This window comes from Schistocerca serialis, chromosome 4, assembly GCF_023864345.2.
Source record: "Schistocerca serialis cubense isolate TAMUIC-IGC-003099 chromosome 4, iqSchSeri2.2, whole genome shotgun sequence".
NCBI classification, from domain to species: domain Eukaryota; kingdom Metazoa; phylum Arthropoda; class Insecta; order Orthoptera; family Acrididae; genus Schistocerca; species Schistocerca serialis.
The window spans coordinates 146,524,334-146,536,919 of NC_064641.1; the positions used below are offsets into that span (position 1 = coordinate 146,524,334).

At 45.2% G+C, this 12,586-nt stretch overlaps 2 non-coding genes across 2 annotated transcripts; both read left to right on the plus strand.

Annotated features, from left to right (window-relative positions):
- The first annotated feature begins 8,602 nt into the window (after positions 1-8,602).
- On the plus strand, positions 8,603-8,677 carry Trnas-cga (transfer RNA serine (anticodon CGA)). Its single transcript has one exon. It is a non-coding gene; the product is annotated as a tRNA-Ser (tRNA).
- A 225-nt stretch (positions 8,678-8,902) lies between these two features.
- Trnas-cga (transfer RNA serine (anticodon CGA)) lies at positions 8,903-8,977 on the plus strand. The gene has a single exon. It is a non-coding gene; the product is annotated as a tRNA-Ser (tRNA).
- Positions 8,978-12,586: the final 3,609 nt, after the last annotated feature.

Below are 12,586 nucleotides of genomic sequence, written 5' to 3' on the forward strand. Positions count from 1 at the left end.
TGCCGCGCCCTCACACCCGAGACAGCTAGGTAGTGAGATCTGTAATACAAATCTATGTACTTTCCTGTTAACTTTTATATCTCCTTCTTAAGTGCAGGAATCTTGTTATTTTAGGAAAATTTTCAGAATTTGTAACATGTCATTAAGTTATAATGTGTTATAACCTCTCTTCTAGCTTCTTAAATTTTATCTTCTATAAATAAAACTTTAATTTTAAGATTTTCCATTTCTTAATTACTTTTAAGTTTGTTAGCATATAAAGATTCAATATTGTTGAACGTTAATAAAAAAAGAAATGTCAGGTAAGTTCCAATTTCTGTACATGTCCAGTTTCATTTTGTGAAAATGTGTGTACAACTTGTCTTAGTAACAAGGCTGCAGGTCATATGTAAAAGACAGCAAATAAAATTTAAAAAATAATAAATAAAAATGTAGGTATGCTCTACAGGCAATTTTTGTAAGCATACTTTTTGTGTAATGTGACAACATATGTCTAATGCTTAACTCGATTACAATTAATCTGCTTCTAAATTAATTGCTTGTCTGACTTAAAACCATTAATACGCATCGCATAAACTCTGGCTATTCACTGTTTATGTATTTACACCATCGTTCAAGCTCACAAGTCGTCCAGGTAGGCTAAGACTGGAACAATGCCGGTATGTAGGTACCTTATTGCACTAAAGCCATCGACTCTGTAATAGCACTGCCTGAAATAGGTACAAGTGTAATGAACATGTTACTCCGCAGCATCTTTAGTTACAAGCTTCATCGCTCGATAAGAATCACCACACATTGCTCAAAGATAGGTGAACCTGATGTCATTGCCCTTACATCGATAAAAGAGCTAAGTTAGAAAGTGAACAGCCTTCGTGAGAACCGAATCGCCATTGGCTCACGTATCTGACACATTTATAAGGTTATAATGCAACTGCAATCACAATAAAATCGTTGAGCAAGGTAGAGAGTTATATTTAGGCTTTGACAAAACATCTCAAAAATCATAAAACTTTTACATCAAATGTGCCAGATATAGGTATTTTATAAAATAAAGAATAGTAAGAAAAGAAGCGTTACTTGAGTTATTTAAGGCAAGTGCAGTATCATTACTGCAATGTGAGAGTTCTACTGCAACGTGCACTGATGTTTTAGTTCATCAATGTTTGTAGAATAGTAAACAAATTAGCAAAGAAAAGACTAAATAATCTTTCTGATCCAGATACTGAAGCAGCACAGTAGCAGGTGTATGTTCTCTTTCTCTAATTTCGTTTTCATTATTAGTTATTTCTTCTTCATAGTAATCATCGTATTCATCATTATCATCTTCATCAAGTACTAACCATTCACTAAGTCCTGTACGCTCCGTACTGTGTAGTGCATTTGAAAGCTCGTATTAGACCTGTTCTTGCATAACCCATCAAAATCTACTTTGTACTGAACTACAACAAAGTATTCTCATTTTTTGCAACCGTCAGCGAAACCATAATTTGACAATTTCAGATAAATTCAAAGCAGGGTATCTGTGGGTATATTAGTGGTATAGATCTAAGGTCAAGATCAGTCTCCGCCGTCCTAAGGTAGTTGTCCTCCTTGTCTTCAAGATGGCAGGTCAAATTCCTGAGGCTGTTGTCCTCGTTCAGGGTAAGGGGTCAACATCTTCCTTGGTCAGAGTACTTTAACTTCCCCTCCCCTCTCCTCTCCAATCATTTCTCCTCCCTCTTCCCACTCTCTCTATAGAGAAACGGTACGCAACTTGTCTTCTGTACACCATAGCGAGTGGGTCGTCATAAGCCGTCAGGAGAGGTTAGCCACCAAGCTGAGTAAGACAGGAAAACCGACATGTAAGTACACACGTCAAAAAAAGTTTTCCGTCGCCCCGGTTCCCAGAACTCCTCAAGACAGACGTTGACTGTGGATATTGTATCAGAGACACTGTCCCTTTGACTGTTCAGAGATGTCACTAAACCCGCCCAAAGATATAAATAACCATGCACGAGCAGCGACTATTAGACGGAGGGGGTCCGACAGCCGATCAGTTCCAGTCATTCCACGAGGAAGGAGGTACGCGGCTTGTGTTGTCTGTCGTTCAACCATGCCTAGACGGTCAATACCGCTGTTCGATCGCGTCCGCATTGTTACTTTGTGCCAGGAAGGGCTCTCAACAAGGAAAGTGTTCAGGCGTCTCGGAGTGAACCAAAGCGATGTTGTTCGGACATGGAGGAGACACACAGAGAGAGGAACTGTCGATGACACGCCTTGTTCAAGCAGCCCAAGGACTACTACTGCAGTGGATGACCGCTACCTACGGATTATATCTCGCAGGAACCCTGACAGCAACGCCACATGCTGAATAATGCTTTTCTGACAGCCCCAGGACGTCGTGTTACGACTCAAGATGTGCGTAATAGGCTGCATGATGGGCAACTTCACTCCCGTCGTCCATGGCGAGGTCCATCTTTGCAACCACGACACCATGCAGCATGGTACACATGGGCCCAACAATATGCCGAATGGACCTCTCAGGAGTGGCAATACGTTCTCTTCACCAATGAGTGTCACATATGCCTTCAACCAGACAATCGTCGGAGACGTGTTTGGAGGCATCACAGTCAGGCTGAAGGCCTTAGACACACTGTCAATCGAGTGCGGCAAGGTGGAGTTCTCTGCTGTTTTTACGTGGCAATATGGGCCCGACGGACGCCGCTGGTGGTCATGGAAGGCGCGATAATGGCTGTACGATACATGAATGCCATCCTCCGACCGACAGTGCAGCCATATCGGCAGCATATTAGTGAGACATTAATCTTCATGGACGACAATTCGCTCCCCAGTCGTGCACATCTTGTGAATGACTTCCTTCAGGATAACGAAATCGCTCGACTAGAGTAGCCAGCATGTAATCCAGACATGAACCCTATCGAACGACCCTGGGATAGATCGAAAAGAGATGTTTATGAACGATGTGACCCACCAAACACTTCGAGGGTTCTACGCTGAATCGCCCTTGATGAGCGGGACAATCTAGCTCAATAGTGCCTTGATGACTTGTGTACAGTATGCCTCGACGAATACAGGCATGCATCAATGCAAGAGGACATTCTACTGGGTATTGGAGGTACCAGTGTGTACAGCAATTTGGACCACCACCTCTGAAGGTCTCGCTGTGTGGTGGTACAACATGCAATGTGTGGTTTTCATGAGCAATAAAAAGTGCGGAAATAATGTTTATGTTGGTCTCTATTCCAATTTTCTGTACAGGTTCCGGAGCTCTCGGAACCGAGGTGATGCAAAACTCTTTTTGATGTATGTATAAATCGACACCTCTATCTCTCTTTACTCATTGCATGCATCTGTTTAACTTCGCAAATACACTCCTGGAAATGGAAAAAAGAACACATTGACACCGGTGTGTCAGACCCACCATACTTGCTCCGGACACTGCGAGAGGGCTGTACAAGCAATGATCACACGCACGGCACAGCGGACACACCAGGAACCGCGGTGTTGGCCGTCGAATGGCGCTAGCTGCGCAGCATTTGTGCACCGCCGCCGTCAGTGTCAGCCAGTTTGCCGTGGCATACGGAGCTCCATCGCAGTCTTTAACACTGGTAGCATGCCGCGACAGCGTGGACGTGAACCGTATGTGCAGTTGACGGACTTTGAGCGAGGGCGTATAGTGGGCATGCGGGAGGCCGGGTGGACGTACCGCCGAATTGCTCAACACGTGGGGCGTGAGGTCTCCACAGTACATCGATGTTGTCGCCAGTGGTCGGCGGAAGGTGCACGTGCCCGTCGACCTGGGTCCGGACCGCAGCGACGCACGGATGCACGCCAAGACCGTAGGATCCTACGCAGTGCCGTAGGGGACCGCACCGCCACTTCCCAGCAAATTAGGGACACTGTTGCTCCTGGGGTATCGGCGAGGACCATTCGCAACCGTCTCCATGAAGCTGGGCTACGGTCCCGCACACCGTTAGGCCGTCTTCCGCTCACGCCCCAACATCGTGCAGCCCGCCTCCAGTGGTGTCGCGACAGGCGTGAATGGAGGGACGAATGGAGACGTGTCGTCTTCAGCGATGAGAGTCGCTTCTGCCTTGGTGCCAATGATGGTCGTATACGTGTTTGGCGCCGTGCAGGTGAGCGCCACAATCAGGACTGCATACGACCGAGGCACACAGGGCCAACACCCGGCATTATGGTGTGGGGAGCGATCTCCTACACTGGCCGTACACCACTGGTGATCGTCGAGGGGACACTGAATAGTGCACGGTACATCCAAACCGTCATCGAACCCATCGATCTACCATTCCTAGACCGGCAAGGGAACGTGCTGTTCCAACAGGACAATGCACGTCCGCATGTATCCCGTGCCACCCAACGTGCTCTAGAAGGTGTAAGTCAACTACCCTGGCCAGCAAGATCTCCGGATCTGTCCCCCATCGAGCATGTTTGGGACTGGATGAAGCGTCGTCTCAGGCGGTCTGCACGTCCAGCACGAACGCTGGTCCAACTGAGGCGCCAGGTGGAAATGGCATGGCAAGCCGTTCCACAGGACTACATCCAGCATCTCTACGATCGTCTCCATGGGAGAATAGCAGCCTGCATTGTTGCGAAAGGTGGATATACACTGTACTAGTGCCGACATTGTGCATGCTCTGTTGCCTGTGTCTATGTGCCTGTGGTTCTGTCAGTGTGTTCATGTGATGTATCTGACCCCAGGAATGTGTCAATAAAGTTTCCCCTTCCTGGGACAATTAATTCACGGTGTTCTTATTTCAATTTCCAGGAGTGTACTTACGACTCTTTTTCTTTTTTTCGACAGTGCAACAGTCCTCTCATGCGACACTAGCTGACGTGTTCACTACACCATCGCTCGCCGAGCCTCATCAGCACACAGATTTTCAGAGCAGGACACAACTGTTCACTGCACCACCGCGACTCGTCGAGCCTGAGATAAGTGGTCAGAGATGTAATAATGGAAACTGAGAATGGGAAACACGGTGTTAAAGTTCAGTTTACAGTTACAGAGTTAGATGAGCAAAGTCGTGCGATGCCGTACATCGATGTTCATATAACGACTGAGTATTGATCATCTCGTCCGCCTCCCCCAGACGTTTGCTTCTTCGTCGTTAAACTGCTCTGGGCTGGGAACAACACCGGAAAAACGGACTAGCACTTGGTGATAAGGGGATTAATATTTTGCAGACAACGTTGTAGGTGGTGCAGCCACGGCTATGAGTAGTCATCTTCGGTATTAATATCCGCTTCAGCTATATTTAGTCCTTTATTATTAGAACACTGCCGCTTTCGTGGCACTAAAAGCCACATCTTCAGATGAACGTATGACTAAAACATTAGAGCTGAAAAGCTCGGAATCTTTTCACCAAACATTTGTTGTCCTTCAGCGGTGTTTTTTTTTTTCTGACGCACAACGAATGTTGGGTGAAGGATTCCGAGCTTTTCCGCTCTAATGTTTTAGTCATTCGTTCACCTGAAGATGTGGATATTAGTGCCACGAAACCGGAAGTTATCCAGTAATAAAGGACTGAATACAGTTGAAGAATTTATTAATACCCAAGATGATTAATATTTTGGTCGACGGATGCAAGCAACACGATACTGCATACGACTTAAATAAAGGATTGGCGAACGTCACGTTACAGATCGAATTTTAGCTGATAAAACTAGAAAAATATGCGGAGTAAAAACGTGAATACAGGACGGCCTATTGCAGTATTTGTAGTCGATAGAACAATGAACACAAAACTTAAATTGAGTTTGAGAGTTAATTTATCACAAGCTATGAATGCTGCTCACCGTAAACTAAAGATGACGAAGAAACAACCTGTAGGATGTTTAAAAAATTGCATCAAGTCAGCGCTGTCACGAGTTAAAAGCACCCTTGATCGAAAAGGAGCAGGAAGAACAGGATCGATTAAAATGTCTAGGGTTCTACCAGTAGCTAAGACGTCCGGTGGAATCATCTCTGTTTCTAATTCCTTGCCTGATCGGTCTTTCAGCGATTGCCTCTTTAGATGGAGGGTTGGCAGCTATTGCCAGGACAGTGAAAAGTGCGAAATACGCCAAGCAACAGCTTTTTGAGGCAAAAAGACATAATCCACTGATGGACGCAGTGGTTATTGAGAAAGGACTTTATCTAAAACTGCTCACAAGGGAACCTCCCCATCGCACCCTCCTCAGATTTAGTTATAAGTTGGCACAGTCGATAGGCCTTGAAAAACTGAACACAGATCAATCGAGAAAACAGGAAGAAGTTTTGTGGAACTATGAAAAAAATAAGCAAAATATAGAAACTGAGTAGTCCATGCGAAAGATAGGCAACATTAAGGATTGTATAAGCTCAGTAGCACCGTGGTCCCGTGGTTAGCGTGAGTAGCTGCGGAACGGGAGGTCCTTGGCTCAGGTCTTCCCTCGAGTGAAAAGTTTACTTTCTTAATTTTCGCAAATTTGTGATCTGTCCGTTCGTTCATTGACGCCTCTGTTCACTGTAATAAGTTTAGTGTCTGTGTTTTGGGACCGCACCGCAAAACCGTGCGATTAGTAGACGAAAGGACGTGCCTCTCCAATCGGAACCGAAAACATTTGATCACAAGGTCATAGATCAACCGATTCCTCCCCAGGAAAACACGTCTGATACATTCTATACGAGACTGGTGACGGCATGTGCGTCACATGACAGGAATATGTTGTCGACCCACTTAACTTGTACACTTGCCCGATTTAGGTTTTCTTGTGGATGTGATAATCACTCCCAAAAAAGTGATGAAAACATAAGAGTTCGTCACACAAACTGCAACAAATGAATGCAACAGTTTCACAGTCGCACAGTTTTCCCTGTGCTCTCTCAAAACATATGTTTTTAACGTTTTCAAATTTTTCCGTGTGTAGACCGTCAAATCCTGCATATGTCCAAGCAAATCTGAATATGTCCTGGAATTTTGGAGAGCGAAGATGATTATGTGTGAGTGCCTAAACTTTGATAATTGACACACCATCACGTAAACAATACTGCTCTGTGTACCTGTGCAGCTTCGCAAAATCATAGAATCTTTTCACAAAGTATTTCATTTGCCGAAAACCAAACACATCTAATATAATAAAATAAAAATATATAATAAAAAATAAAATATTAAACCTTTCACTCGACGGCAGACTTGAACTACGGACCTCTCGTTCCGCAGCTGCTCACGATAACCGCGGAACCACGGTGTTCCTGTGCTCACACTGTCATTGATGTTGCCTATCTTGCGCATGGACTACTCAGTTTGTAAATTTTGCTTATTTTTTTCATAGTTCCATACAACTTCTTCCTGTCTTCTCGATTGATCTGTGTTCAGTTTTTCAAGGCCTATCCACTGTGTCAACTTATAACTAAATCTGAGGGGGGTGCGATGGGGAGGTACCCTTGTCAGGAACGGGCTAAGACTATTCATGAAAAAAAACTCATTAGCTAACAGACCACTAACGAATATCGATCTAAGTAAGTTTCCAGCACTGAAAATGCAGATAAAACACCTTCTGCACCATCCAAAATTTTTCGCCTTTTAGTATCTGGTGATAAATTGTAATATACTACTAATTCTGTATCTGTAAGCTTTATTACAGAAACTGTATTTAATATGTAATGTATGTAATAGTGTATTTATTTGTGAATATATGCAACTGATTGTAATTATAACGCAAATATTGTAAATTGCTGGGTAATTGTCAAGGGAATTGTGTTCAAATGCATCGATAGCAACGACGAAACGACAGTAGCTGTGTCGTTGTTTATCTTTGTGTATGGAGAGCATCTGTTGCGCTGCGAGCAGAGAGGAGGCAGAGCAGCTTGTGTCATGAAAGAGTGCCGATGTGTTTGCTGGGCGCTCCCGCAGACGCCGTGTGCAGCTATGCACCCGCCAGTGTAGGCGCGCATACTTCGTCAACTCGTGGGTATTAAGAGTAAGACAGGAGTGAACAGGCGGAGGAAACCTGCAATTCTATCTATTAACTGTCCCGTAATTGTCCGTGGCTCTGGAGACGGCTCGAGGTTCTCAACGAGCAGCAGCAACAACGGCAGCTCAGCATTGTTGTCGGCTACATTCTTCGTCATCCGCACAGCTGCAACATCGTAAGACTGTAAGTAACACAGTATAACTAATATAGTAGAGGCATTATCAGGTGGCATTTCTTTCACAATTTTCGACTAACATTCATGAATACTAACCTGCAATAGTTAAAAATTGTGGAGCACCTGTGTTGTCATTGTCCTCAGACACTATTACCAAGCAGGGTCCATTTCCGTTCCATGCAATCACCGAGTGTCATGAAAATATGAAAACTGATTTAGTACTTACTGCCAGTTTTGTTTGTTTACTAATGACGAGTTTCAGTCTAAATTCAGCTGCCTCAGTAATTGTTCGTTCGTGTATTGCATAACAGAGGTAGTTTTGAGTATTACTTCACGTAAAATTTCACTGACGAAACTTTGCTGGCTTGGTACGTGTCTTATTGCTCTCATGGTTAAAAGTAAATCGGTTGCTCATTTGCTTAAAGTAAATTCAATTCAATCTTTTAATAATTAAAAGTAATTTGCTTGCCTTGCTTGGGTAGCTCAGTTGGTAGAGCACTTGCCCGCGAAAGGCAAAGGTCCCGAGTTCGAGTCTCGGTCCGGCATACAGTTTTAATCTGCCATGAAGTTTCATATCAGCGCACACTCCGCTGCAGGGTGAAAATCGCATTCTGGAAACTCCCCTAGGCTGTGGCTAAGCCACGTCTCCGTAGTATCCTTTCTTTGAGGAGTGCTAGTTCTGCAAGGTTCGCAGGAGAGCTTCTGTAAAGTTTTGAAGGTAGGAGACTAGGTACTGGCAGAAGTAAAGCTGTGAGGATGGTGCGTGAGTCGTGCTCGGGTAGCTCAGTTGGTAGAGCACTTGCCCGCGAAAGGCAAAGGTCCCGAGTTCGAGTCTCGGTCCGGCATACAGTTTTAATCTACCAGGAAGTTTCAGACATCATACAGTTTACATCAGTGCATTCTAGTTTGAATATTTATCTCGTGCAATAACTTTCCGGTAAACAGGATTTTTATAACAGATATCTGTAAATACATCAACTTCAGTAGAGAAATTTATTTCTGTTTTTTAGCTTGCGGTCTCAGAGTACAGTGAGAAATCTGCACAGCAACTTCTAGTGTTACTTTATTCTCCTTTGGCATATTTTGTATCCATTTCAAACTCAGCAGCGTCATTTGAGACATCATATTTATTTTATACATAGTATGATATGTGTGCTTGTTGCGAGTGGACACAAGGAGAGTTGGATGCTGTCGGAAAACAGCTGGAATCTGCGTTGGCTACCGTCGACGAGCTTCTACCTAATGCTCAAAGTTGCGGTGACGTCGGGGAGCCAGCGAAGAGACCTGCGACACCTGCGATCCCCTGGTGACACAGATGTCGCTGAGGCTTCTGATACGCAACATCTGACCCGTCCATCCTCATTCCAGAGTGGGTGGCAGGCAGTGGTGGGTTCGCGAGTCACTGGGCGAAACGCGAAAGAGGGAGCAGGCCGTGCGGCTGGCTCCCTATGTCTTAGCAACGGGTACGAGGTGCTACCCAGTGTTGATGATAACTCCGAGCCACTACGGGATGCCTCTCTTGTTGGGCCAGCAGTCGATTTTCCTGTCCAGTCCAGACACGTACAGAGTGTGGGCATGCCTGGGATTGGGAGCTCCAAAGTTAGGCGGGTGATGGAGCCCCTCAGGGAGATAACAGGTAAGGCGTGAAAGAATTCCAGTGTGCATTCGGTATGTTTGCCGGAATGTCTCATTCGCGATGTGGAGGAGGCCCTGCCAGCGGTTATCGAGCGCACTGGGTGCAACCGGTTGCATGTAGTGGCACATGTCGGCACGAATGACGTCTGCCGCTTGGGTACAGAGGCCATCCTCGACCCCTCTCGGCGGCTGTCTGATTTGGTTAAGGCAACTGTCAACGCACGCGGGGTGCAGACTAAGCTATCTATTTGTTGCATCGTACCCAGGGTTGATCACGGTTTTCTGGTTTGGAGCAGAGCGGAAGGTCTAAACCAGAGGCTCAGACGACGCTGCGACGGTATCGGATGCGCATTTCTCGACCGCCGCTATCGGGTGCAGAATTGTAGTGTTCCCGTCAATAGGTCAGGTGTGCACTACACGCAGAAAGCGGCTACTAGGGTAGCGGAGTACGTGTGGTATGCACACGGGGCTTTTTTAGGTTAGAGAACTCCTCCCTTGGTATCATAGACGATTTGCCTGTTAAATCAGCCACGGTGACCTCAGAGAATCTTGGACCTCGTAGATCAGAGATAGAAAACATTAATATGATTTTAGTAAAATGCAGGAGCATCCAAGGTTCAAATGGTTCAAATGGCTCTGAGCACTATGGGACTCAACATCTTAGGTCATAAGTCCCCTAGATCTTAGAACTACTTAAACCTAACTAACCTAAGGACATCACACACACCCATGCCCGAGGCAGGATTCGAACCTGCGACCGTAGCAGTCGAGCATCCAAGGAAAGGTGCCAGAATTAGTGTCAGTTACTGAAGGTTATAATGCACAGATAGTATTTGGAGCAGAACGCTGGTTCAAACCAGACGCCAGTGGCAACGAAATCCTATGTTCAGATTGGAATGTTTATCGTAAGGATAGGTTAGTCGCCAATTGTGGCGGCGTGTTTATTGAAGCAAAAAACTCGTTAAATTCTAGCGAGGCTTTCACAGATTGGGAATGTAAATTAACCTCGGTGAAATTGAGTATCGAAGGACTGTCAAAAATAGTGATCGGATGCATCTATAGACCGCATGGGTCACGATTTGTAGTTGTAGAGCGCTTCAGACAGAACTTGCAGAATATCGCTAGTAATTTTCCTGATCATGCCTTTGTAATAGGGGGTAACTTACCAGGTATAGATTGGGAGTGTTATGCCATCAAAACTGGTGCCAGAGACAGGGATTCGTCTGGCATTTTTCTGGATGTCTTGTCTGAAAATTACCTTGAGCAGATAGTTAGAGAACCAACTCGAGAGAGAAGTAAGACCTCCTGGAAACAAACAGACCTGAACTTATCGAATCAGATCAGGAACGTATCAGTCGGCCGTTGTGTCCGAGCGGTTCTAGGCGCTGAGTCCGGAACTGCGCGACCGCTACGGTCGCAGGTTCGAATCCTGCCTCGGGCATGGTTGCGTGTGATGTCCTTAGGTTAGTTAGGGGGACTGATGACCTTAGAAGTTAAGTCCCATAGTGGTCAGAACCATTTGAACCATTTGGAGCGTATCAGCGATAATAGGCTGTGACAGCATCTATAACAACGGGTCATGCAAGGAATGTTAAGAAAGTATTTCAAAATACCTCAGCAGTCAGCATCAAATATTCGGTGATAAGGACGATGTGGAGAACAAATGGAAAAAAACAAAGGCATCATTCAATATGCCCTAGACAAGTATGTTCCGAGTAAGGTTTTAAGGAATGGGAAAGATCCACCTTGGTTCAACAGCCATACTAGAAAAGCGCTACGTAAACAAAGAGCACTTCATCTCAGACTCAAGAGAAGTAAAAACCTAGCTGACAAACAAAAGCTGAACGAAGCGAAAATGAGCGTAAGGAGAGCAATGAGAGGGTTGTTAAATGATTTTGAAGTAAGACGTTGTCAACCGACCTGAGTAAAAACCCTAAGAGGTTTTGATCGTATGTAAAATCATAAGTGGGTCAAACTCATCTATTCATTCTCCCAGCTACCACACCGGCACCGAAACGGAAAATAACTGAGAGAAGGCCGAAATACTGAATTCAGTCTTCCGAAGTTGCTTCATCGCTGAAGATCGTAGCACTGTGCTTCCTTTCAATCTTCGTGTGAACTTCGAAATAGCACATATTGAGATAACGGAACGCGGAATTGGAAAACAGCTACAATCTCTTAGTAGTGGAAAATCGTCAGGACCAGATGAGATATCTGTAAGATTCTATAGAAATTATGCGAAAGAACTTGCTCCCCTTCTAGCAGTAATTTATCGTAGATCGCTTGAGCAATGAAAGGTACCTAACGACTGGAAAAAAGCGCAAGTCATTCCCGTTTTTAAGAAAGGCTGTAAGACAGAGCCACACAATTATAGGCCTATATCGTTGAAATCAATATGTTGTACCGAGCGAGGTGGCGCAGTGGTTAGACACTGGACTCGCATTCGGTAGGACGACGGTTCAATCCCGCGTCCGGCCATCCTGATTTAGGTTTTCCGTGATTTCCCTAAATCGCTCCAGGCAAATGCCGGGATGGTTCCTTTGAAAGGGCACGGCCGACTTCCTTCCCCGTCCTTCCCTAATCCGATGAGACCGATGACCTCGCTGTCTGGTCTCCTTCCCCGAAACAACCAACCAACCAATATGTTGTAGAATTATGAAACATGTTTTATGCTGAAGAATTATGACGTTTTTGGAAAATGAACATCTGCTTTATAACAATCAACATGGATTCCGCAAACAGAGATCCTGGGAAACTCAGCTCGCTCTGTTCCTCCATGAGGTCCACAGCGCACTGGACAACGCCGCTCAGTAAGGCATT